The sequence below is a fragment of the Varroa destructor genome, unplaced genomic scaffold, assembly GCF_002443255.2.
Source record: "Varroa destructor unplaced genomic scaffold, Vdes_3.0 BEIS01000003.1, whole genome shotgun sequence".
NCBI lineage: Eukaryota > Metazoa > Arthropoda > Arachnida > Mesostigmata > Varroidae > Varroa > Varroa destructor.
Window position 1 is genome coordinate 20908481 of NW_019211456.1, and position 6589 is coordinate 20915069.

The 6589-nt window shown below is 38.0% G+C and overlaps 1 long non-coding RNA gene across 1 annotated transcript in view; it reads right to left on the reverse strand.

Moving 5' to 3' along the window:
- LOC111247544 (uncharacterized) overlaps window positions 1–6096 on the reverse strand; it is an 8970-nt gene extending 2874 nt beyond the window's left edge. Inside the window, exons 1-2 of the long non-coding RNA XR_002672154.2 lie at window positions 5493–6096; window positions 2245–2435 (exon numbers count right to left, since the gene is read on the reverse strand). This is a non-coding gene — a long non-coding RNA (uncharacterized LOC111247544). The remainder of the gene's footprint in view (window positions 1–2244; window positions 2436–5492) is intronic.
- Between the last annotated feature and the right edge of the window lie 493 nt (window positions 6097–6589).

Below are 6589 nucleotides of genomic sequence, written 5' to 3' on the forward strand. Positions count from 1 at the left end.
TATATATATAAAGGCACATCTCGAAAGGATGAAGTGTTTCCTCTGGTATGGTAGTCACTCAGACGAAACAGCCGATAAGCGACGAAACGAAAGACGGGCATGATGGACGAGTTAAAAGTGGATAGATCTATTTTGTGGCACACAGATAGCTTTAAATGCGCAAATAAAACGGCCCGTCACCAAAGAGTCAAAGTGAACATCAGTGCCCACAGCTTGAACATTTCAATTCTACATATAAGCCCATATGCCAGCCGTACAATGTCCATATAAGGTTCCTTTTTAGAAATGTTTATCCTCATATTCCTAATCGCAGCAGCACAAGCCCAACAAATGCGATTTTTTACCTTTTCAATACTAGAGTCTTAGAATACACTTTTTTTTTTTTATCTAGTGCATATAGAGTATGATGAGAAAGTTTCATACACAATTAAGTTTCCTCAGACTCTTATTGCTAAGCAACATTTGGACATTGGCACTAAGAACTGTTTTGCAAGACAGTGTGTCATCATTCATTCTCTAGTCAAGGAGAAAGTTGAAGGAGTCGCTTAATGATGTAAAAATTAAACTTGATTGATATAAAACTAAATCACAGCAAGCATGTGAATCCAAATATGAAAGCAGCTGGAACCTGCTCAGAGTATGCCGTCGCCCATTCTCAAGGACAGAGGAGCTAATATTCAAAAAGACGCTTCTTATTTGTAGGGTTTAAGGCGACTTGCGGTAAGGACACGGGCTGAGAAGCAATTACAGGGGCTCCGAAAAAGCCCAGATGATCCTATAAGCAGAAAAATGGCACTTTATATGGGCTATTGTCTAATGAAAGCACGGTCCATAACTGAGCACAAAGTTGTTTCCACTAGCGAGCAGTTGATAAGGCCAAACAGTTTTAACTTTCAGATTACTTGCTATAATACGGTCTCGATGTGTGCGTAAAGAAAACATTGTCGACCCTTCCCATTACGGTTGCTTTGACTAGCAAGGTCGAAATAATATACACTAAACGTTTCTACATGCTGCAAAGTATTTACTATGCAGGTTGACAAAATGCTAACTTTTTTTGGTCGGTTTCAAAAACGGACGAACATCTCCCTGTTTTTCCTTGTTAAAAAAATGAGTTGCGTTTTATGTCTGATAAGGCCGTTACTTATTCGTATAGCGGCTGGCACGAAACTCTCGAATCTAAAGGCTCCAAGCCAGCATGTGTTCCTCAATTTACAAACATGCTGCACGCCACACTCATCACGTGAAGCTGGCGACATCTTTCGTGCTGAACCATAATAAGCAACCGATGGGTTTTTTTTATCACAGTTAAATCGTACTCAGCCTTACTATTCTAAAGGTTATGTCAGGCGTACTCTAGAAGGCTTTTGATCAGATCGTACAAGCTTGCCCGTTGTTGTCAACCGCTGTAATCGTTCCTGGGATCTTGTTGTCAATGTATGTAGCGCTCAATATGGACCAATAGGAAAACAATATGAACATTTGCCTATATATTATATGCAAATAGCCTTATTCAGAGGCTTTACATGGAAAGCTGCTTCGCAAGACCTGATGTTAGCAGTTTACATCTCATAGCACATGGGCTGGCTTAAATCTTTTAATAGAAATTTCTTAATGAAGCATTTAATAAAAATATCCTTGTTAATATTTTTTCTGTTACATGTTGAAGCAGAGTGTGATGATGCGAGATTTGTGCAGGCAAATGTTAATGATAGGACCGTTGACATTAGTACAATTATAGTCACAGGTTTGTTTTGAATAGTGTTAGATAAAAAGCCGCAAAAAAGTGCAGAACACGTTTTACCAGCTGTTTGCCATTAATTTAGAAGAAAACTAGGCCATATGTCGACAAGAGGCCCGCGATATATAATCCGTGCCGGTGATATCAATGTTATGAAGGATAAAAAGGCCGTCAATAAGGAACTAACAGGTTGGCTGTAATAAATTTTTTAAACGCATCTAGCGATAGGTACAAACATGAATAACTCTAAATTAAGCTCGAATACAATGCTCTATTGTTGTGAAGTGTTTCTCATTTTCCCCAGATACTTTTCTTTTAAAATTAGCTTTTGTTGAAATAGTGCCAGCAATTTCCTAAAAACGCTAGTAAAATGGACAGAAGACGAATAGTATCTCTGTAATATTACTGTGGTTCCTCCCTGAAGCCCATGGCCACTTATACTACTTTGCTAATATGTCTATTCTATTTAATCACATCTACTCTATTGGCTAGCTCGCACGTACTTCGCTTTTTGGATCTTTACGGCGTCACTTTGACCAGTTCACTTTTAGCAGTGGTACTGAATGGGAACAGTATATTGACTGTGGTACGACCTTTTTGTCCCGCGAGATTTTCGCCTCTACTCCAGCAAAAAAATGTAGACCCATGAATTTTCTCTAGTTCCGAACTTCGCTCTTCCAGACCCGCAGGATACCTTTAACCAGATTCAGTAATAGCGACAGTTTTATTTGAGTGTCATTTGGGCTAGAAGGTAAAAGAATAGTCGAAATTTGACGTTTGGTTCGGTTTTATTGAGAGATTTTACAATCAAATCTAAAACCTTTACGGTACAGTAGATAAATATATTCGATAGTAGATTACAAATGATTTCCCCTTACTCTGATCTTAGCTGTTTGAACCTATTATTTCATATTGTCTAATATCTTATGGTGATTTCCGCTATTATTAACTATGTTGTGTACGGATTTAAACAGATCCAATCTCTGCATAGGCTGAATCAGGCCTTATGTAGGTACCACTATGTTACATATCCGCATATATATTCCAACGGGGGTAGAACTCGGCTTATACTTATTAGGTTGCGTTCGCCGCTTTGGTACAGACACCTTTAGCAGTATTTGAAGTGCTTCAAGACATGAAAGAACGTATACATTAACGTGAATAGACATTGAAAATACTTTGTCGTCTTGAAGAAAAAATTGCAGCGCTATTATTCATGCATATAAGGATTGTGAACCTATACATAATCCCCTATAATTCTACTCTGTGCGAGACTTTTTCTAGCATACATGTTTAATGTGTAGTCGAGGGTATTTTCACAGAAATTTTTGATGATTAACATTTAACTATATTGTATATATATATAAACCTGTTGAAAAAGATACGCGTCCCGTGATGCTAGTCGAAGCAAGGATGGGGGGCGTCAGTAGTTTCAAAAATATTTTACTTGTATCGCAGCACAGATGTTCCAAGCGTTCGATTTAGAGGATAGACCAATGGACCGTATTGTAAAGCAGCGTAATGTCAATACAGGTTCACTAATTCTTGGTTGTTCCGAAGAATAGTGTTGACATATATATGAAATTTTAAAATTCACCCCCCAGTTGGGTAAATTTTGCAAGGAAAAACGGCTCAGTAATTAGCCCTGTACACACATCCTGTACGTATATTGTAATGTGTGTCCTGTAATATTATGTTCATCCTGTATGTTCGTTTTGTTATATTTCAATGTTCTCCGCATTCTCCTATAACTAAAAATTTCATCGAAATAAAGGCTTCCTTCGAATACGTATCATCATACCCCTCATTCTTCCGTTACGTAAATACTACAATATTTTCAGTGTACACTGTTGAAGATCGTCTTTACTAATCATTATAGTACCTGGAAAGACAAGTTACGTGATATATGATTATAGGTCGTGCAACAATACTACAGTAAACTGTTAGCAATATATGCTTAGGTTCTTACTTATATCTTACATAAGGGGCAATTTTTATCTGCATTAAGATTTCTTCGTTTAGTTAGCATGCGCTCTAAATTAATTGAACCCCGACAACGGATATTTATAGACGCTTTTTTTTCTTTGCAGATCTACCTAACTTGTTCAAAGGAGGCTTCAAGCCCTGCGATAGATTCGGGGGTTATCCTATCGAAGTACGACGCTGTCTTCAAGTTGTCATGGCACACTTCAACTTTGATGAACAGATAGATAGTAGCCTATCACATAGATCGACAGATATAAATAACCAACGAGATAATAGGTTGGCCGTATATTAGGTTAGCGACGCTTTGTTTGTCATAGCAATGTTCCAGTTGCTCAGTAGAGTATTCAGAAAAAATCTACCTCCAGGTACACCTTCGTGTCATAATTATGCCTGTAACAAGTCATAATTGAAGTATCGTTTGGGTACTTACAGCGAGTATTATGACCGTGATAGTGAGAAAAATATCAGTCAACGTAACGTCGCAAACGAACTTTTGCTTACCAAGAAAAACCTCAGAAAGCGCCTTAAATAACTGCTTTAGTTTCTTACCTATCATTTGGTCAAATTAATCTTTTTCTGTAGAAGTACGCCGAAAAGAAGCATCCGACGAGGTAGCTTCAGAACGCGCCTAAATTAACGTCAATGCATATAACAGTCTTAACAGACAGAAGACACAGCTATTACTCTCTGTTGTAAGTAGCTCGCTGAGGTACACTTCTCAAGTGTACCTCAGCGTTGTATCCTTAATAATAATAACAATAGTACGAGACCTTCTAAGAAGTACCACGGCCCTCACCGTCTCCATATTACGCCTCCTACGGGAGGCCTACACACGTGCATGTTGTGAGCACTCCGATCACTAACCTTATGAAGATTTCTTCAACAGTCATAACTAAGCAACGTTAAGATAATTGTTTTGTTTTTTTTTGAGATTAGGAGCTCCACGACGAGGGCAAATAACGCTTGAAAGAGCTGCAGCAACAGTAAGACAACCGATACCTGTCGCTGGTCATAGCTTGATGCAGTTAGGGTTGCTAATAATTATGCAGTGCATACTGCCATTCGTTTACGGGTTTTCGTCATAAAATCACAAACAATTTTGTCCAGCATTAACTTGCTTAGTACTAATAAAGTAATTTGCTGGCAAAAAAAATGATGGGTAGAACAAGGATCGTGAATTATTTTGGCTTGCCGAACCCAGCATAAACGGGGCGCGGAGCGTTGCTGGGATGAGTTAACGGTCAGTTACTCGCAACTCAGCGATTCGCTTAGATATTCTCAACGAAAGTCGGCGAAATTGGTCCCGACTTAATTTAGAAAATCAAAATGTTACTTTCAATGAAAATTGTTAATTTAAATGTAAATGCGAAAATATCGAATGCACGCGGCAGCTCTGATTCTTCGCTCGCTCCAAAAAGAATCACATGATTCTCAAATCAAGCTGGCCATGTCTGATCGGCCTACCCCACGTCTCACTAACCCGATGCGGTTTCAGTAGGAAGCACTTGTATAAGCATCTCCTCACATGTTCCTACCATAAATGGTGCCTTCTCAAATTCGATCCAACGTGCAATGTAATATAAATGAAAGTCGCGAATGAACAGCAAAAAAGTTACAAAACAGTTCATCCTATAGGGGAACTTTTATATGTGGAAAAGATAAATTTCCGAGTACAAACTTGCCACAGTCAATGGTGATAATTATAGTGCCGTTAAAGCTGTCATTTAGCTTCATTGCATGTCATTTAGAAGAATCTTAACTGTACCTGATTCCGGATTGTCTTCTTTCGGTGGAACAAATGGGACAGATTTTCGCACGCACGAGCCGAGATAAGCTGCAAAATAGCTGGTCGATTGATCGCCACTTTGAAAACAAGCAACAAAATTTCTCCTATAGGATGAAATAACTCAATTAGAAAAAAAATATCGACCGCCATCAAAACGATACAGAATCTACAGTATTCTATCCTTTGGGCATCTAGCTCGAAGTATTCTACCGCACGTATAAGCCATAGCGAGAGCCCAACGCCACCTATTAACATCACAGCGCTTGAAGCCATGTATGACACAACTGCATTGAACAATATGGAACTAATGTATTGGAAGCTGTTCTAGTTTAACTCTAATTTGGACGGATGATAACTTGAATAAAAGAATTCAATCATACATATTGAATTTGTAAATATACAGTCATATATAAATTAGCATCAAAGTCGTCGCATTGAAGGTCAACGAGTATGTCTACGAACCGAAGTTATTTTCTCAGTCGGGGAAAATATACATTTTTTCAATTTGATTTAACATCTCTAAACGCTATTTTCAATGAACTTGAAGAATCGTTAGTTTCATGAAGCGCATCAAAATTCAGTCAGTTTGATAATTGAACACTATATTAATCAATAACAAAAAGCAGACGAAAAATAGCTATTGTCACCAATCATGAACGCATCGTTTCCCCACAACAAGGACAACTCTAGCCGTGATGACTGTCGTTCCGACTATTATCGGCCGGCATAGTCGTCTGCTAAGTTTGTCTGCATGACTTTCAACTACATATCTTAATACTTTAGCGAGGAAAAGAAACGAGACAATGTAACTAAAGATCTATGATTTAGTTACATTATCGATTTTTTACCTCTAACGACGATAGATCTATTAGTACCAGTAACATTCTCATTACTATTTGAGATCGATTCACCTGCGCTAGAATAACATGTGAGACTATTGAATTCATTATAATTTGCTATGTTTATATATCTCCAAGCGTGCTTAGGGACACATACATATTCGTTAGGTTTTTGTACATATCGGTATTATCGAAATATTTTCATTAGAACGTTAGTCAATTGAAGTACGCATGCAT